This window comes from Stegostoma tigrinum, chromosome 4 (genome assembly GCF_030684315.1).
Source record: "Stegostoma tigrinum isolate sSteTig4 chromosome 4, sSteTig4.hap1, whole genome shotgun sequence".
NCBI classification, from domain to species: domain Eukaryota; kingdom Metazoa; phylum Chordata; class Chondrichthyes; order Orectolobiformes; family Stegostomatidae; genus Stegostoma; species Stegostoma tigrinum.
The window spans coordinates 68,185,512-68,207,469 of NC_081357.1; the positions used below are offsets into that span (position 1 = coordinate 68,185,512).

The 21,958-nt window shown below is 40.5% G+C and overlaps 1 protein-coding gene across 3 annotated transcripts in view; it reads left to right on the forward strand.

Moving 5' to 3' along the window:
- rspo3 (R-spondin 3) overlaps positions 1-21,958 on the forward strand; it is an 85,063-nt gene that overhangs the window by 61,236 nt on the left and 1,869 nt on the right. The window lies entirely within an intron of this gene.

Consider the following 21,958-nt stretch of genomic DNA (forward strand, 5'->3'; position numbering starts at 1 on the left):
CTCTCACCAATCCCTCCTGCCACCTCAAAATGCACCTCCATTTCCTACCTACTAACCTCATCCCGCCCCCTTGACCTGTCCGTCCTCATCGGACTGACTTCTCCCCTCCCTGCCTCCCCACCTATACTCTCTTCTCTACCTATCTTCTCCTCCATCCATCTTCGGTCAGCACCCCCCCCTCCCTATTTATTTCAGAACCCTCTCCCCATCCCCCTTTCTGATGAAAGGTCTGGGCCCGAAACGTCAGCTTTTGTGCTTCTAGGATGCTGCTTGGCCTGCTGTGTTCATCCAGCTCCATACTTTGTTATCTCGGATTCTCCAGCATCTGCAGTTCCCATTATCTCTGATCACAATTCTACCTCCATTACTGTTGATTTTTCTGCTTTTATATTAAATGTATACATACTTGGGAATTTCACTGTTAGCCTCAAGGATTGACAATTAAAAATTAATAATCCTATACGGAATTGCGTATATGTGTGGAAATGCTTGCACATGACATTATGTCTGTTTTCAAGAGCAAGAAGAAAACAATTGCTTTCCAATTTAAACTGTAAAGTAACATCAGTTTGTATTATATGAACTATTAGCACTGCCTCATGAATTAGGAACCAGCATAAATATACAAACTATGGAGAAACAATGAACAAGAACAAAGAATGCCAAAGAAACTCAGCAGGTCTGGCAGCATGTGTTGAAAGAGAAACAGCGTTAACATTTTGGGTCCTTCAGACATCTTCAGAACTAGAACCTGCTAAGTATATCTCTCCAGCATTCTCTGCGCTTGTCTCAAATTTACTGTATCCTTTTACTTACTTGGAAAAGCAGTTAATTACTTTAAAGAGAAAGCATGGGGTTAACAACTGAGATCTGGTAGGAAAGGAGTAGCAAAATGAGTAGGTTATGATAAAAGTGGAACAAGGTGGAGAACGAGCTTACTGAATGCTTTTCACTGAGTTAGGACACAGACATTATGAGTTCCGCTTTCCCAATACTGTCTCATGCAATACCAGAACAATGCAAACAAATTGGTTGCCTTCTAGCACACTATGTTGTAAACTGGTTTTGATCTGACACCAAACTACAATCTACCACCTCGTGTGTGCGACACCCTTTAATCTGACATTAAGCCCAGAGCAATATCAGTGGTACAGAAGCAAAATGCTGTGGATCTGAAATTCAAAACAATAACCAAAAATGCCGGAGATATTCAGTAAGTCAGGCCGCATCTGTGGAGAGAAAAGCAAAGTTAATGTTTCAGTTCAATTAACATGCAACATGTTGTAACATCAATGGTGTCTACAGTCAAATGTTCCAAGTAACGCTATTGATGATTCTACATCCTAAGTCCTAATATACAGTCATGCCAACTTTGATTCGATTTCTAAGAACAAAATTACAGGCAACCATGATGAAAGAATTCTGAGATATTTCAAAATGAAGTGAAAATTGCACGCTCCCCTCTAATGAGAGCGGAAAGTGACTGATGGCAAATTTAATCTATCCACACATGAAGTGAGGTTGAGAAAGTGAATGCAGTGCATACAGGAATTGAAACTTCCCTGTTTGAATAGCAAACCAGCTATTTAGCCAACTGAGATAACCAACTACCCTCAAACGATTTGATTCATTTATTCTCACCAGATCTATGAAAATGATTACATTATGCTCTTCAAAAATAGCAACTGTGAAAAGGCTTGGGAGATCTTATCTAGTACCTGTGCAAGCAACAGTTCTGTATATAATCTTGCACTTTTTTCTAATTAATACATGAGGTGTAGGCATCATTGGCAAGACCAACATTTATTGCCCTTCTCAAATCATTTTGAGATGATGTGGCTGAGCCAATTTCTTAATGACTGACAGGTTTTCCAGCTATTCTGAAAGAAAATAAATGTCAACTATATTACTGCTAAGGCTTTGAAGTCACATGTAGGCTAATTTGGATGACAATGAATTACTTTTATTGAAGAACATAGGTAAATCTGATGTGTTCCTGTGATAAACATGTTGCTCGTTAATTGCTATTACTTCTAGTAGTATTTTAATTCCAGTTTTATATAATGATTTTAAATTTCCCACCCACGAAAGGGGTTTTGCATTTTTATCTCCAGATTATTACATCATTGAAAAAGAAACACTGGATAAAATACTTTCAAAATATATTAGGCTGAAATATATCGCAATTTCCGGTAACATTCATTCACTCTTAACATTGTTTACTGCCTGTGACATTCATTGGGAAGAAACACATCAAACATCACTTTACCAAAAATATCATTATCCAAAAGTCAAACAAAGTATCTTCTTGTGGCTATAGAGAAAGTTTGCAGTGGTGTTAAAGTTGGTGCAAGTCATGGCCTATGTTAAGCTATGAATAGATTAAAACCAACACTTCATTGTATCTTTCTGAAACAGATTTAGAAAATCCCTAATCTCACTGATGGGTCATGTAATAGCCCGTTAACAAGGCCTTGCTCTTGCCTTTGCTCAGAGTCATGTATTTTATATATCTAGGGTAACTACAGTTCCATCTTCCCTGTTGCACTGTACCTACAGTGTCTACAGTCATTTGTTCTGACAAATTCTCAAGTGCAGCATTCAGTTCTATTACTATTGTACTCTTAGCTTGACACTGCTCTGTTCATTGAAATGTTTAGCTGAAAGTTTGATATGGATACTATGCGTATTGCTTTGACTGTGCAAAGTGGTATTGATTTGATAAATAGAAAGAATACTCAAAACAGTGTATAACTCCTCCACACTTTGTTAACTCAGCATTATTACAATTGCACAGCTCCTCCTTGAGGCTCTTCCATGTTCACTTGATAGTCAGTAACCATAAAGCTATGAAACAAACTATTTTTATTAGGAGTTTCTATCTCACCGAGGATTCTTCAGACCAATCCATATCCAATAACCTGCTTCAAAAAATTTGCTCATGTTTTGACAGCTGTGACAAATTACACGCAACAGTTGAATCAATTGTCATCATTCTAAATATCCAATGAAATAATAAATCAAAACAACGTCCAACAGTCTAAAGAAAGGTCACCTCACCCTATTCCCCCAAAGTTAACAAAATCTTTAAAAAAATTTAGGATCTTAACCACATCTTGGCCAATATTGGAACAGTTTATATCCTCAGGCCATGTTCTATTTCTGTACTGTATTTTGTTAAAATCCATCTGTTAGTTTTTGAGATACATTGTTTATAGCCGAACAATAGGAGGCAAAATACCATCTCTTCTGACCTTCAGTGGTGGAAATAATAAACTTCATAAACTTAGTAACAACTACCCTCTTCTCTCACTTTTCCCAAATGTTCTTAATGCACTTATAGAGAAATAAGAATCTTCATACCAAATCTAAATATAGATATATTGACTGGTGAGTTCATCGTTCATTACGAACATCACACATTTTACTAAAATTGGGAAAGAGGAATAGACTGTTCAATACTATTGGAAAGTAAGGCTAAATGCATTTTAAAACATAAAAACCAAAAGAACTGCAGATGCTGGGAAATTTTGCATGTGAACTTCATAGACAAAAAGCACTAAGATTGAAAAAAATACCTAGAATTGTTTCTTTCTTCCCAATTGAGGCTGCATGTTTATTTAGTGGAGGGAACTCGATTCTGTTTACAGGTATTTCTGATAGTTTGGGTAAACTAGACTTCTAGTATCATGTACTTGGTATTAAAGCTCCATTATCTCCAATAAAAATAAAAATGCAACCTTTTGAATACATTATAAATACATCCGCTAAAAACTGCACAGCACTCTTGAACATTGTAAACAGTTTAAATTCTGAGACTTTGCAGATGTTTCTTTGAAATTATTGTTCATAGAATTCTATTTAAAAGCTGCTTTCATTGTCATATTACAGCTGTTACACTGCCCAACTGAAATTTAATTCAAATAAATTATAACATTTCAAGTTTCTCCCTATAATGCCACATCCATTCTAAGACATATTATTTATGACGAGATCTAATGTAGAACAGTGTAAAGTGCTTTCCAAAGGAGCTGTTGTGGTGCAATTGTAATGTCCGTGCCTGAGTCAGGGATTCTGCCTGATCCATAGATGTATCATAGCATCTGAATAAGTTGTTGAAACAAAACCTAAAATACTTGCATAGAGCAGCAGCATGTATATCATTAGTATTTTGGCTGGTTAAACAAATCAAGATTTTAGATATTTTACATCAACCTGCCCAGACACACATCTGGAGCAGACTTGATATAAATATAGGCTTTCTAGTCCAGACAGCGTTACTGCATCACAAGAGCCTCTCAACCATGTGTTTATTGCACAGTCCCCAGTTAAGTGCGAAATAACTAGCAAAAATCAGTCAATAAGATGTCATGCAGTTATTTTCTAGGCATTTTGAATGATGTTTGGAATCTTGAATGATTTTCCATTATGAGTGATGGCTAATGCTCCCTCTTCTTACTGATCAATTCTAGAACTGAAGGAAACTATTTTCACACTTGTTGATCACTGAAATGTTTTACAATTTGGCCTTTATCTAGTAGGTGAATTATGTAAACTGTTCAGGTGTTGTTTTGGTGCAGTGAGCAACCCCCCTCCCCCCACCACCACCACTCCTCCCCTGTGGGTGCATTGTAAAATTATTTTGTTCCCTCTGGGGTATACACCTATAATTCTGTGGGCAAGTTGTACTCATGTATAAACCTGTAACTTCTCTTCTCGACTGGCAAAATGAGGCGTAGGGTGTATTTCTGATGCTTAGAAAATCTGGACCCTCAAGCGTATAAACAATGGTTGACTATCAGACAGACCAAACTCCCACAGTTCAAATTATTCATTATGAGCTCTTCCATCCACTAAGAGAAATAGGCAGGGGTTTGAGAGACTATTCCAGCATGCTCTTCTGACATCAGCGGCCTCCCAGTATGGCACTGAAGTCTTGTTACCGTTTGCATATGCTAAAATCTATTTGCAACAATAACCATTCCTAAAGCTATCATTATTGATGGACTGAAGCAGGAAGTTATCAAATGCCTATTTGTCTGACAGGTCATGGAATATTGTGAAGAATCCAAAGTAAAGCTGAAATCAGAGATAATGGGAACTGCAGATGCTGGAGATTCCAAGATAATAAAATGTGAGGCTGGATGAACACAGCAGGCCAAGCAGCATCTCAGGAGCACAAAAGCTGACGTTTCGGGCCTAGACCCTTCATCAGAGAGGGGGATGGGGAGAGGGAACTGGAATAAATAGGGAGAGAGGGGGAGGCGGACCGAAGATGGAGAGTAAAGAAGATAGGTGGAGAGAGTGTAGGTGGGGAGGTAGGGAGGGGATAGGTCAGTCCAGGGAAGACGGACAGGTCCCGCAGGCCCGACCAGGCCCCCACCACCGACACTCTCATCCGCCTAGCTGAACTCATCCTCACACTCAACAACTTCTCTTTTGACTCCTCCCACTTCCTACAGACTAAGGGGGTGGCCATGGGCACCCGCATGGGCCCCAGCTATGCCTGCCTCTTTGTAGGTTACGTGGAACAGTCCCTCTTCCGCACCTACACAGGCCCCAAACCCCACCTCTTCCTCCGGTACATTGATGACTGTATCGGCGCCGCCTCTTGCTCCCCAGAGGAGCTCGAACAGTTCATCCACTTCACCAACACCTTCCACCCCAACCTTCAGTTCACCTGGGCCATCTCCAGCACATCCCTCACCTTCCTGGACCTCTCAGTCTCCATCTCAGACAACCAGCTTGTAACTGATGTCCATTTCAAGCCCACCGACTCCCACAGCTACCTAGAATACACCTCCTCCCACCCACCCTCCTGCAAAAATTCCATCCCCTATTCCCAATTCCTCCGCCTCCGCCGCATCTGCTCCCACGATAAGACATTCCACTCCCGCACATCCCAGATGTCCAAGTTCTTTAAGGACCGCAACTTTCCCCCCACGGTGATCGAGAACGCCCTTGACCGCGTCTCCCGCATTTCCCGCGACACATCCCTCACACCCCGCCCCCGCCACAACCGCCCCAAGAGGATCCCCCTCGTTCTCACACACCACCCTACCAACCTGCGGATACAACGCATTATCCTCCGACACTTCCGCCATTTACAATCCGACCCCACCACCCAAGACATTTTTCCATCCCCTCCCCTGTCTGCTTTCCGGAGAGACCACTCTCTCCGTGACTCCCTTGTTCGCTCCACACTGCCCTCCAACCCCACCACACCCGGCACCTTCCCCTGCAACCGCAGGAAATGCTACACTTGTCCCCACACCTCCTCCCTCACCCCCATCCCAGGCCCCAAGATAACATTCCACATTAAGCAGAGGTTCACCTGCACATCTGCCAATGTGGTATACTGCATCCACTGTACCCGGTGCGGCTTCCTCTACATTGGGGAAACCAAGCGGAGGCTTGGGGACTGCTTTGCAGAACACCTCCGCTCAGTTCGCAACAAACAACTGCACCTCCCAGTCGCAAACCATTTCCACTCCCCCTCCCATTCTCTTGATGACATGTCCATCATGGGCCTCCTGCACTGCCACAATGATGCCACCCGAAGGTTGCAGGAACAGCAACTCATATTCCGCCTGGGAACCCTGCAGCCATATGGTATCAATGCGGACTTCACCAGTTTCAAAATCTCCCCTTCCCCTACTGCATCCCTAAACCAGCCCAGTTCATCCCCTCCCCCCACTGCACCACACAACCAGCCCAGCTCTTCCCCCCCACCCACTGCATCCCAAAACCAGTCCAACCTGTCTCTGCCTCCCTAACCGGTTCTTCCTCTCACCCATCCCTTCCTCCCACCCCAAGCCGCACCCCCAGCTACCTACTAACCTCATCCCACCTCCTTGACCTGTCCGTCTTCCCTGGACTGACCTATCCCCTCCCTACCTCCCCACCTACACTCTCTCCACCTATCTTCTTTACTCTCCATCTTCGGTCCGCCTCCCCCTCTCTCCCTATTTATTCCAGTTCCCTCTCCCCATCTCCCTCTCTGATGAAGGGTCTAGGCCCGAAACGTCAGCTTTTGTGCTCCTGAGATGCTGCTTGGCCTGCTGTGTTCATCCAGCCTCATATTTTATTAAAGCTGAAATCAGCTGATTTAGTTTCTATCGTGCTTGCCTCTGGTTCCCAAATATCAAGCAATTTAAAATAAAGTAGCTAAAGGTTTAGTGAAATGTCAGTATTTTATATAAAGTGCCCAAAAAAAAGGTGTAGATATAGTAATGGCTGATTAAAAATCACAACTTCTAAAGCATTCTAAGGCCAACATTTTGCAGCCATTCCATTGCACCGCTTTCCCATATTAACAGGTACATAGCAGACAGGTTTGGATTTCGGCGAGAACACAGAAAATGTGGAGCCCAGACTTTAACACAACTGATGGTGCTGCCATAGGATGCCAAAGTTTGCACCCACCACCACCTTCTTCAAGATGACTTCAATAAACAATAGAAATAGGAATGGAGAGAGGGTGCAGGGAGCCACTTATCCTGGGAGCATGCTCTTTGTAAAATTGAAACATTGGCAACTCGTATTTCATGTTGTCTCATGAAACAGCATTCTTATCTTTGATTTAGAAAGTTACAGGTTCAGACACCCGCAGCACTTAATTGCAAATGTTGAATTGTTGCCAAAGCATTCTTATGGCAGAATTTTAAAAGATGGCATGCCATTCCTGATGGTGGAACCAGAAGTGGGTGCCACTTCCATTTCCTTGTTTTTTTTTGCCAGTTTCCATACAATTTCAATTAAAAGTTAAAGCGCTGGCAGCATATACAGGAGACTCATATTATTCCATGGCACGGGGAAGCAGTCAGTGATGAAAACACCATCTGCTGACAGTGCAGCAGGCATTTGTGAGCTACAGCAAAACCTCTTGGATAAACAGGGAGGTTCTGTATAATGGCCTGCTACTTTCCTATCCAATCCATTACAATTAACATTAATATTATTGCGAGCACAGAGTTAGAACAGATATTTTTTCAAATTGAAATTTCACCTGTAAATACTTCATATTACATTCAATTCAATTTATTCATATGTGTGTCAACATTAAGTGTTGAAACTAACTTAGTCCAAGAGCTAAATATCCTGGCACACTTCTTGATTGATGGACAATGGTGATTGTAGGGAGTTACAGACATTTCATTATGGTAGAAGAAAAAGCAAAGCTGGATTTTTAATGCCACTAACAGGTGTGCTTTGGGCAGAGGGAAACCATAAAATATGTCAGGTTGCTAACCTAGCACCTCCACACAGACCCCCGAGCTGACACACTCCATAGTACACTAGATAGATCGGCTTTGTAATTGGCAGCTTGACCACCGTATTTAAATAAATAATTAGAGGTCAATTAAGCCTCTGAGCAAGATTATTGACTAGGATAATGACATGATTGGCATGGCTAGGTGGGTAGGCATGGACTCGTTTTGTGGCCTAGATGAAAAAAGTGAAAAGGAATAGGAAAACTTCATTCCAAGGATGTGAACCAAGAGCAACCCATAAAATGTTACTCCCACCTTCCACATCACACCTGTCCTCCCAAAGCCAGCACTGCCCCTTCTCCAGCGTTGCATCTAATTTTCTTCCTGGTTATGCAGGCCACCGAGGCTCATGCGGGGCAGCAAATTCCAGAATCAAAAGCAATGTTGTGATCAACACTCCAATGCCAATTACCTTGTATGGAACCTTAGACCAGCTATGTGCACACACAAAGAACTAATTTTCACGTAATTCAGAGGAATGTTATCCCCACCTCTCATCTCTGTGTTTTTGATTCTGTCTTCCACCCTAAAACCTAGAGACTTGTCTTTCTGTTGTAGCCACCAAACTAATTGTTCCCACCCTCAACTTGAAGATAGATGTTATTGCAAAACATTCAGTGAAAATTTGTGGAAATGAAAATAGGATCATGCCACAAGAAATTGTGAGGCTTGACCCATCACAAAAGAGCCATCAAAATTTTGACCAAGTCTCTCCACCCATTACTCATTTTCATAAAATCCCATATTCCCATAAAACTTGCATCAGAGACAATGGGAACTGCAGATGCTGGAGAATCCCAGATAACAAAGTGTGGAGCTGGATGAACACAGCAGGCCAAGCAGCATCTTAGGGGCACAAAAGCTGACTTTTCGAGCCTGGACCCTTCATCAGGGCCTTTTTGCTGATGAAGGGTCTAGGCCTGAAACATCAGCTTTTGAGGTCATAAGATGCTGCTTGGCCTGCTGTGTTCATCCTGCTCCACACTTTGTTATCTCGTTTTCCCATAAAACGTCCACGTTTCCTGCCAAACCTCAGTATCAGTTGCCAATTCAGATGTAATCAGCACTGTTTTCATTATTAATCACCTTCAACTATAGGGGACAGAAAATTCAATTGTTCCCATTGGGTCAGTTCATCACTTCCCAGCCGTGCTAAGAGACAACGTCAGCCATGGCAACACTTAGCAAAAAAGGAAAACTATCAACAATAAACTTTATTTGACTTGTTCCACTTGGCTATTTGAGCATTACTTAAATATAGAATTACAGTATAAATTTGAAGTCCGTAGATATAGGTGTTCTAGTGCATTCGTTTCAAAAGCTTAGAATGCAGTTAATGCAGATAATTAGGAATCCTAATTAACGCTGTTCATCATTATTAGAGAAATTGAATGTAGAGGTAAGGATATAGTATCCTTCAGTTGTACAGGGCATTGGTGAGACTACATCTTGAACAGTGTGTGCAGTATTGTTCTCCTTATTCAAAAAAGAATGTAAATACATTCGAGGTAGTTCAGAGGGGGTTTACTGAATTGATTCCTGGAATAAGTGGGTTGTCTTATGAAAATAAGTTGAACAGGGTGGAATTGTTGGGAACTGTTCTGAGGAAGGGTCACCAGACCTGAAACATTACTCTGATATTTTCTTCACAGACGTTGCCTGACCTGATGAGCTTTTCCAGCAACTTCTGTTTTTGTTCTTGTACAGGGTGGGCTTGTATCTTGGAATTCTCCAGCATCTGCAGTTCCCATTATCTCATCTTCATAGGTTGTTTTCCTGCAAAATGTTATTGAACTGTGAGTCAGGATCTTAAGCAGTCACTTTTGCAAGCTATTTGAAGGGGTCTAAAAGCCATTTTAACTCAACTTTTTTGTATACTAAAAAAATTACTAACAGTGAAATATGTTGTGCCTCATGGCAGGAATACTCTCCTACAATATGTCTAGTGTGGTGGCTTACAAGCACTTTGCAGGTAGCTTCTGACAGAATTTCATGTATGGGTCTGGCAAGGTTTTGCATTTGGTGTCATTGATTGTTTCACTGTTGGTGACCAGTAATGATCTTGCAGTATTTCAGTGTCTTGTGGCCAATAAAAGTTAATTTTAGCTTTTAGCAATGCCAGAACGTAGACAGTAACGGATCATCCACCTATTATTTGATATTCAATTCCATTAGCTTCAAGGAAAAGTGAATCACATATATGTACAACGGATGCAGAACATGACCGATACCCAATCTGCTACCACATATTCGTCACCATTGCGAAAAGTTGAAATGAGCCCAATAGTACTTTTCACGAGATAAGTCATACCATTTCACAAAGTTTTAATTCTGTTAACACTTCATGTCTGGCAAATGGCAGAGATACACTCCTGATCAAAAACAGTCTCAGACCGGCCATATACCATTATTTTACAGCTCCTGTAATGACAACATTTCATACATATTGAATGATAATAGTTTGATATGGACAGTCTCTTGTATTTGATGACCATTAACAAGATGTCTTTGGGCATCACGCTGTTGTTGCTGTTAGGCAACAAACGTTACATTATTAAATACCATACGAAAAATTCTAGGCACCATTTAAAATCATGTCAAAGATTGAAACAATAGAACAGCAAGAGGTCATTTGGCCCACTGTGTCTTTATTTCTGCTAGTTATTCCACAAGAGCTGTCTTTCAATTTTTGTGCATTGATTTGTGTGTTTCTGTGTTTTTCTCGAAAAAATTATTCAATTTTCTGTAAAAGTGTGTTGCAGTTTCAATAATCACTTGTGGTAAACCATCCCAAGCTCACAAAATGTGAAAAAGATTCCTATGCTGAAATTCCTCAGCCCATGTCTCTTAGTCATAATTTATGAGAATGAAGATAGCATAAGGATAAACACACCAGGATGTTTAAAATCTCTTAACACATTCTAGAAACATAAGGATTGAAATTATTCTCACCAACATTTGTAATAAAACAAATTCACAAATGTATTGAAGTAATGCATACAGCAATATCATATGAATTGCAGATTTAATTGTTACAGGTAGAATAAAGGTGTGATTGACCAGTAATAAAGTTTTGTTTTTATCCTTCATTTAGTATTTTTATATTCTTTCAAATAATGTAAATGTTGCTGGAATGATCAACATTTATTCTCCATCCCTATTTACTTTTGAGAGGGTGGAGGTGATTCACCATAGCAGCCACACTATTTATAGTACAGAATCATAGAATGGTTACAATGCGGAAGGAGGCTATTCAGCCTGACACATTTGGGATAGATCATGTAAGAGCAACTCAGTTGCTTCCATTCTCTTATCTTTTATCCAAGTTCTGTTAATATTTTCCCTTGAGGTAATTATCCAGTTTTAAAAACCATTATAAAAGTTGCTAATAACCATAATTCCAGGCAGTGAATCCAGAATGTAACTACTTTCTGCATAAAAAGCTTATTCCTTCTGTCATCTCTTTTTTGTTTGCTAATCACTTTAAATCAACGAACTCCAGTTCTTGACCCATCTACCAACGAGAACAATTTCTCCTGACTTATACACTTTCAGACTCTAATGATTTTGAACATCTTTCTCAAATCTTTCAACCTTGTTATCTCTGAGGAGTCAACCACAATGTCATGAATCTACCCACATAACTAAAGGATCTCATCCCAATCTGTTCTGTACATAAGTAATTTCTGCATCCTCCCGTTCAGCTAGCCACAGTTTCCAGAGCAGCAGCTTCAGAGAAGTGGCTGTCGCTGGGGCTGCTGTCCCTGTTGAGGATGATGACCTGCCCTTAAATTGCATCCCCTTTTAGCATAGAATTTGATTAGATCAATTCCTTTTATTTAGATTTAAGAATTTTATAGTGGCAAGTTGCATTCATGCCACACATCTGCTCATGTCTGGGTTCTGTCCTGGTCATTTTCTTGTGGATATAAACTGCTTCCGTATCTGGGGAGTTGTCAATGGTACATAATTCATGTAACCATTAGTAAAACATCCACATCTCTGACTTCGTTATTGAGGAAAGGTACTGAAGAGCTGATTTTGGGTCTACGCAGAGGGATCTTCTGTAGTGATAACCTGGAAATGAAAACGATTGGCTTTCGATAACCACAACAACCTTCCTTTGTATTAAGTATAGTTCAAACTAATTTTCTTACAGCTCCTTGGTGTCAAATGTTGCTTTGAATTCAACTTTTATGTTTATGTTCAGGCCATGGATGAAATGCAGTTTGAAGTGAATGGTCCTGGTGGAATCTAATGTGAGAATTGATTAAGAATCGAATGATGAATGAATGCAGCTTGATAGCACTGCCTCCAGCATCTTTCATTGCCTTTCCGATGATTGAGAGTGTTGATATTGACCAGATCAAGCTTGCCTTGGTTTTTGTGTACAGGATATGATCAACAACTTATATTATCAAGTAGCTGTCGGTGTTATAGCTATAACAATGCAGGAACAACATGGCTAGAGGCAAGGTTAGTTCTAGAGCAAAAATCTTCATTACTTTTTCCAAAATGTTGTCAGAGTCCACAATTTTTGCAATATCCAGTGTCTCTAGCAGTTTTTTAAATTTTACTGACATCTGTGATTCTGGAGACTTGAGGTAGAAGATGAGATGGATGCAAATGCTGCAGCCTTTTGTACTGATGTGTTGCACTCTCTTGCCATTGAGAATGGGGCTGCTTTTGGTACATCTTCCTCCTCTTAGTTATTTAATTGTCAACAGAATGTGGTAGGAATGCAGAGCTTAGATCTAATATGTGGCTGTAGGATCACTTTGTTTTGTCTATTGGATATTCTTTTTACATGTATATATGTATGTCATCCTGTTTCCTAACTTCACATTTTTGGGTATGAAAGGTATTTATCTTGACATGTTCTCCACTGAACCAGGGTTGGTCTTTACGCCTGATGATCTAGGTAGAGTATTCCAGGCCATGAGGTTACAGATTTGGTTGAATACAATTCTCCTGCTGCTGATGGTCACAGCATCTCATAGATTGCTGATTTTGAGTTGCTGGATTTGTTCTAAATCTATCTGACTGTGCTGCACAGAATGATGCAGGCTATCCTCATTGTAATGACGGACTTTGCTTACAGGTCATACAAAGCCAGTGATGGAAAAGGATAGGACTTTGGTCAAAAGCTGTGATTCAATGAGTACAGTTATGTTAGGTCGTTGTTTGACAAATCTGATGTTATTAAGGAGGAGTTTCCAAGAGTGACTAGACTAAGTATTCCTTTCTTATTTCTAATGCCTTGGTCAATATTGGCTTGATCATCTTGTGTTATTCATTATTGTTTTTTATTGCTATTTGATAGAATTGAGAATTTTGCTGGCGTAGTTCCAAAAAGCATTTAAGTGTCAATTTTATTATTGTGGGTTTGGAGTCCCAGGTAGGCCACATCATGTCGGGGGGACAAGTGTCTTTCCCTAAAGGAGCCATTGGGTTTCCACAGAACCACAATTTACTGACACTAATCTTTTACATACAAAAATTGCTGGAGAAACTTAGCAGGTCTGGCAGCATCTTTGGAGTAAAAGCAAATTCGATATTTCAGGTCCAGTGATCCTTCTCCAGAACTCAGATTTTTACATGACTTCTTCATTTCTTATCTACAACAGAATATGAAAATATCAATGTCATGTTGTAAAGTCTGAGGTTGCAGAAAGTGTTGTACCATTAAATATGACATGCAATTAATTTTCCAGACCAGGCTACTGCTGCTTTTGTTTCAGCCTGATGCAACAGGTTTTTTTTTGACTAAAATCTAAATTCAAAACATAGCAATCTTACACAGAACTATTAGTGAATAATTCTTTCAAATGCCTATGTTTCACTTCAGCTGTGGTTATACATAAACATGTGAGTCCTTCCTTTGAATAATAGATACAGAGATCATTATGTTTAAATGCAACTTGAGCGTAGCAAGACGTAGGTAATTAGGGAGTTGAGCTGGCATACATCCATTCATATTATATAAAGACCTGGTGGTTTTCTGGATGTTTAAGTGAAGAGAGTTTGATTTTATTCTGACTGTAGGATAAATTCTTCTGTCAGGATAAATTTTCTTGTGTTGCAAGCACGCTATCTAGTGGAAACCATAGAAACTGGAATAATAATGAAATTAATGGATGAACTATTGCTGTATAGGAAGCAAAAGGCTAAATTTTATGATAGGTATTAAGACACCAGTGTCTGGACTATATGGCTGTCCTAAGCCCACCCATGATATCAACAATCCTGACAGATTCATGGAGTCATGGAGTCATATAGCATAGAAACGGGCCCTTCAGTCCAACTAATCCATGCTGACCATGTTTCCAAACTAAACTACTCCCACTTGCCTACATTTGGCCCAAATCCCTCCAAAACTTTCAAATTCATATGCTTATGTAAATGTCTTTTAAACATTGTAACTGTACCTGTAGCCACTACCTCTGGCAGTGCATACATTGCACGAGCCACTCGCTGGGTAAAAAAGGTGCCCCTCGTGTCCTTTACAAAACTTTCTGATCTCACCTTAAGAATATGCCCCCTAGTTTTGAATTCCCCCACCCTAGAGTAAATCTCTTGCTATTCACCTTATCTGTGCCCCTCATGATTTCAGAAACTTCAATAAGTTCACCCCTCAACCTCCTACGCTTCAGTGAAAAAATGTCACAGTCTTTCCAGTCAATTTTTATATCTCAATCCCTCCATTCCTGGCAATATCTTGGTAAATCTTTTTCAAACCCTCTCCAGTTTTATAATATCTTTCCTATAACAGCGGAACCAGAACCACATACAGTACTCCAGAAGAGGTCTCACCAACATCCTGTACAACCTCAACATGACTTCCCAACTCTTAAACTTAAAGATCTCAGCAATGCAGGCACGTTGGCTAAACACCTTAACCATCCCATCTACATGTGACACAAACTTCAAAGAATTATGTACCTGAATCTTTAAGTCCCTCTATTCTACAACAGTATCCAGGGCCTAGCCATTAATTGTATAAGTCCTGCCCTTGTTTGTTTTACCAAAATGCAATACCTCACATTTATCCAAATTAAACTCCATCTGTCAATCCTCAGCCCATTGACCCAATTGATCAAGATCTCTTTGTAATCTTAAATAACCTTCTTCACTGTCCACTATACCACCAGTTTTGGTGTCATCTGCAAACTTACTAACCGTGTCTCCTTTTTTAAAATTCAAATCAGTGACATAAATGGCAAACAAAAGTGGATCTAATACTGATCCCTGTGGAATACCATTGGTCACAGGCCTCTAGTGTAAAAAACAACCCTTGACCACCACCCTCTGTCTTCTTCTGCAAAGCCAATTTTGCAGACATTTGGCAAGCTCAACCTAAATCCCATGTGATCTAACTTTACTAATTAGCATACCATGCAGAACTTCCACTTTTCCTTCTGATAGTATTGTACTTGAAGTGACATGGAAAGTCAGAGTCATTTGAATCGTTGTATGTCAATTGAACATAATGTCATAGAAAATTACTCGTTTGAAATTCTAATCTACGCAATATCAGCTAGAGACTTAAAGTGGGCTGCCTTAAAGGTGGGGGTAGGAGATGGCCTTGTGGTATTATTGTTAAACTATTAATCTGGGGAGCTTAGTAATGAAGCTGGAATCTGAACTGAAAACAAAACATGCTGGAGATCACAGCAGGTCAGGCAGCATCCATGGAGAGAGAGCAAGCTAACATTTTGAATCTAGACAACTTGTCATCAAAGTTAAAGTGAAATGGGATAGGGGTTAGTAGTGAGGGGGTTTGAAGCGCCAGGCGAGAAAAGTTGCTGATAGTTCAGATTGAGTGGTCAGGGACCCAGGTTTGAATCCTGCCATGGCAAATGGTGGAATTTGAATTCAATGAAAATCTGAAATTAAGAGTCTAATGTTGACCATGAAATAGTTGTTGATTATTTGGAGTAAAAAAACTCATCAAGTTCATGAATAACGTTACCTGGTCTGGTCTACATGTGACTGCAAACACATAGCAACGTGATTGACTCTTAACTACTGTCTGGGAAATTAGGGATAGTCCATACATACTGGCCTAGCTAGGGATGTCCACGTCTTGTGAATGAATAAAATAAAATGTACCCGTTCAGTCAACATATTTCTCTAACGTATTTCTTTAATCAAACTTCTTTGGGGCATTTTCCACAACAATGAATAGAATTGTGCCCCTGCTGTAGCCATTAGGAAAGCCAACACAAACTAACCAACTTTTAAAAAGGGCCACCTACCCTATAGTGATGCACAATACTGGTGGCCATACCAAACAGAGAGTGGGGTTGCCATTCCTCATTGGAAGGAAGTCCTGCCCTTGAGAGCTGCTGGTCAATCTGATTGGCTGGCATTGCCAGTAGTCTCAGCAGAACCACAACACAGGAGCCAGCAATTACCCAGTCCCCAGAAACAAGAGCAATGGATCCTGGGCTAAGGTTAGCCCCAGACTTTTAGAGTAGAAAAGGTTTGGGTATTCTATGTAAGGGGACAAAGAAGGTGTGAGGTTGGGGGAAAGGATTGTGGAGGCCAGCAAGTTGGTTTGGGGATATCATCTTGGCTATTTTGTGAGTGCATAACCATGAAGCATTCAAAGCAATAGCCCAACCCCCAAAGATATACATCCCCTTTCTTCCTATCAAGATGGTGAAAAATCAGATTCACCACTCTTGCCCATTTGCCTATGGAAACTATTTGAACTACTTTATGGTCAGCATAAAGCCAGTTCAGCTCAATTGGCTTTTTAATAAGTTCAATTCCCCACTAATGTCCTTTTTTTACAAAATGATGGGTAGACTGGCGATTTTGGCCCCTGCCCATTTATCATATTATGTGAAATAGGTCAGAGTGTGCAGGAAAGCAGTGGGCTAGCAATTCATCACCTTTAACATGCCCCTACCATAGTCTCAGCCAGTGTACAGCCAAAAATTCACGCCAGAGCCTGCACCAAGTAATAGAGGTAGATACAGGTCATTGTGAGGGATGCAATTCCTAGAAACTCTATAATGTGGAAATAGGCCATTCAGCCCAACAAGTCGACACTGACCATCCAAAATGCATTCTACCTAGACCCATCCTCCTACATTATCCCTGTAACCCTGCATTCCCATGGCTAACAACCTTACCTACACATCCCTGAACACTATGGGTAATTTAGCATGGCCAATTCACCTAACTTGCACATCTTTGGACTGTGGGAGGAAACCGGAGCACCCAGCAAAAACCCACACAGATATGAGGAGAACATGCAAACTCCACACAGACAGTCGCCCAATGGCGGAATCAAACCTGGGTCTCTGGTGCTGTGAAGTAGCAGTGTTAACCACTGAGCCATGGAAGAAAGCCCACGTACAGTGCTTTTCAGAAGCAAAATGAGACTATTCAAGCGCACCCTGCCTGCCTGATCTTTAGGCTGGTATTAGTTGGGCATCAGGTAGCTACAACACATTGGTTCCTTGATTTTTTTTCTTGATTGACACTGTACATAAGGAAAACATACGACTATAAAATCTTAAGACCCACAGATCACTCAGCCTATTGAGTCTGCTGTTCCATTCATGAGATCATGGCTGATCTGATAATCCTCAACTCCACTGTTCTGCCTTTTCCCCATAGTCCTTGACTCCCTTATTAATTAAAAATCTGTGTATCTCAGCCGTAAAGAATTCCACAGATTTTACCCTCTGAGAGAAGAAGTTCCGCCACTTTTCTGTCCTAACCAGGTGACTCATTACTCTGAGATTATGCCTTCTGGCCCTAGATTCTCCCACAAGGGATCACAATTTTTCCACATCAACTCTTTCAAGCCCCTTATGAATCTTATATATTTCAATAAGACCATCTGTCATTCTTCTAATCTATTAGTATAAAGCCAAGCCTCATAAAACAATTGTTCCATACCTGAGATCAACTTAATGAACCTTCTCCAGACTGCCTCCAATGCCATATTTTTCCTTTGACACGGGGACCGAAACTGTTCTCAGTATTCCAGGTGTGGTCTGATCAGTGCTTTATATAGTTCTAGCAAGAATTCCCAATTTTTACATGCCGTTCCCTCTAAAATAAGGGCCAACATTTCATTTTCTTCCCTATTATGTGCTGAATTTGGTTGCTAGTTTTTTTGTCATTTTTGCTCAAGAATCCCAACTTCCTCTGTGCTGCAACTTTCCGTAGTTTCTCCATTTAAATATTATTCAACTGCATTATTCTTCCTGCCATAGTGCATAAGCTAATATTGTCTTACTGTATTCCATCGGTCAAGTTTATGGCCATGTAATTAACTGGTCTGTACCCCTCTGTAGATTCTTTATGTCATCCTCACCATCTGCCTTCTCACCTATTTATGTGTGATCCTCAAATATATAAAAATGTAATGGCACCAGGGCTGATCACTGTGACACTCCACTAGTTAGAATTTCCCATCCTGAAAATGTTCACGTATTCCAACTTTCTGTCTTCCATTATTTAGCCAATCCCCTATCCATTTCTAAAATACTAATCCCAAAACATGGATCCTTGTCTATTAAGTACCCTTACATACAGTATCTTACTTAAACCTATTTGGAAATTCAAATACATTACACCTACTCGATCCCCTTTATTTATCCTGCTTGTTACTTCCTTAAAGAATTCTAACAAATTTGTCAGCAATGACTTCACCTTCATGAAACCATTCGGACTGCTTGATCAATGCTCTGCTATCACATGCTTTATATTTGGCTCTGAGATTTTCCCAGTAACAGACATTGAGCTGACTGGCCTACAATTACCCTTTATTGTTTCATTTCTTTTTTGAATAATGTTGGAAGATCACAACTAGTGCATCCATTATCTCTGTAGCTACATCCTTTAATATCCTGGGATGCAACCTCTCAGGTCCAGAGGACCTATCAGCCTTTGGATTTCCTAATAATTTTCTTCTTGTGATAATTATTGCATCATTTCCTCTTCTCCTATGCCACCTTGATTGTTTAGTATTTTTGGGATGCTATTTGTATTCTCTACCATGAAAATTGGTGCGAATAGTTTATTAAACTCTGCTGTCCATTTTCCGTTTTCCCCATTATTGTCTTCCCAACCTCATTCGCTAAGAGTGTTATGTTTATTTCAGTCTCTTTTCCTTTTATATAGTTAAAGAAGGTGTTGCTGTTTGCTTTGATATTACTCGCTAGTTTATCTTCAAAGTTTTTTCCCTCTATTATTACCTTTTAGTTTATTTTTATTGGTTTTCAAATCTCTCCCAGTCCTTTGGTTTACAATTGATCTTTGCACATTGTATAGAGCTGGATGAGCACAGCAGGCCAAGCAGTGTCAGAGGAGCTGGAAAGCTGATGTTTTGGGTCTAGACCCTTCTACAAAAATGGGAGCGGAGAATGGGATTCCGATATAAATAGGGAGCGAGGGGGAGGCGGATAGAAGATGGATAAAGAAGAAGATAGGTGGAGAGGAGACAGACAGGTCAAAGAGGTGGAGTTGGAGCCAGTAAAGGTGAGTGTAGATGGGGAGTTAGGGAGGGGATAGGTCAGTCCAGGGAGGACGGACAGGTCAAGGAGGCGGGATGAGACTAGTAGGTAGGAGATGGTGGTGGGGCTTGAGGTGAGAGGAGTGGATAGGTAGGGAGAAGGACAGGTTAGGGAGGCAGAGATGAGCTGGGTTGGTTTTGGGATGCAGTCGGGGGAGGGGAGATTTTGAAGCTTGTGAAGTCCACATTGATACCATTGGGCTGCAGGGTTCCCAACCTAAACATGAGATGCTGTTCCTGCAACCTTCAAGTGGCATCGTTGTGACACTGCAGGAGGCCCAGGATGGACATGTCATCCAAGGAGTGGGAGGGGGTTGGGAGGGAGTTGAAATGGTTTGCGACTAGGAGGTGCAAGGATCTCGACCCAAAACGTCAGCTTTCCTGCTCTTCTGATGCTGCTTGGCCTGCTGTGTTTATCCAGCTCTACACCTTGTTATCTCAGATGCTCCAGCATCGGCAGTTCCTCCTATCTTTGCACATTGTATGTTTTTTTTCTTGCAATTTGATGCTCTCCTCAATTTACTTTGTTAACCATGGTTGGTTTGTCCCCTTCCTGGAATATATCTTTGTTGCAAGTCAAAAATTGCTTTCTTCAATGTCTGCCATTCCTCCTTAACTGTCTGATCTGCTGAACTCTCTCTAGTCCTCCCTGGTTTTCCTGATGTCCACAATCTGACCATACCTGACTGGGTCTAGGCCCGAAACATCAGCTTTTGTGCTCCTATGATGCTGCTTGGCCTGCTGTGTTCATCCAGCTCTACACCTTGTCATCTCAGATTCTGCAGCATCTGCAGTTCCCATTATATCTCATACCTGAATTATGTCCAGTTATGTAAATAAAGGTAAACGTTTATCAGAGATTTATGACTTGCATCCAGATCTCCTATAGTGGCATCACATGCAGCTCAGAAGCAGAAATCTGGCATGTCTAATTCTAGAGATACTTGATCAATGTTATCTGTCCTAAAGGATGAATCAATGTTACCAAGACAGAATGTGTGAGGGAAGTGACAAAAATAGAAATTAATGGGGAAACTCAGCAGGTCTGGCAGAATCTGTGGGGAGAAAGCACAGTTAACATTTCGGGCACAGAACAATGACTCTTCTTCCTGCCACAGATGCTGCCAGACCTGCTGAGTTTTACCAGCAATTTCTGTTTTTGTCTCTGATCTCCAGCATCCGCAGTTCTTTGTTTCACTATACTATGTGGGAAAAGAGGTTTGCACAATGGAATCGGCCCCTTCTGTGAATTTTAGTGAGCAAAAAAATGAACAAAGTGGAGTGAAGAAATTTTGAGGAGGGGTGTAGACCCGGCATACTCAAATGTTAGGTGCACTGAAATTATGCTGTTACTGTATAACCAGCAGTGTTGAGTTCTTTGTAGCTACTGTACTTTTGCAAGTCTTTCACAAAGCATTATCCACAACTGCAGTTTCCTAAAAGTAAATGTTAAGCGTTAAGTTCAAGAAACAATATGGAAACTTTACAGGAGTTCAAAGCTGTTTCACAGTGACTGTGACAGAGATACAGTTCAATTGAGTAGTCAGAATGAAAGTGGATAAAAAAGTCAAAGGAAGCAAGCATTCCCCAGCTGATAAGATTCCTACTGAGGACAAAGACATATCGGTTAGGACAAAAAAATCCTCCTCCCTTATCTTGACTGCTCTAAATAGTTTGAAACATACTATAAGTCAGAAGTGCAATGATCTTAGGGTCCTTTTATCATCAATGACTAAGAAATGCTGAAATGCATCCGAGGGCCTCAGGATGTGTCATTCATTGTGTTTAACTATTTTTTCCTACCTTTTTGTAGTGCAGCTGTGAAATGTAATATCATCGTTATAAGAGAATGTCAAACAATATTTCAGTAGCTATGTCTGAGTTTCAAACCTTCTTGATTACTCATCAAGGTATTTGGGTTCTTTCTCCATGAGATGTGGGTATATTTTCAACTTTTGTTTCAAAATTATCTGACAGCTGTTCATCAAAGTTGCTTTGGACCCCAGAATTTGTGGTATATTTATAAACAATTGTTTCAAAATACAAATAACATTTAATATTCTTTTTATGTGCCACTTTTATGCCCAACATGAGAAAGGGGCATTTGACTTATATTCAGTCCTTCATGTATTTCCCAGCCACAAAT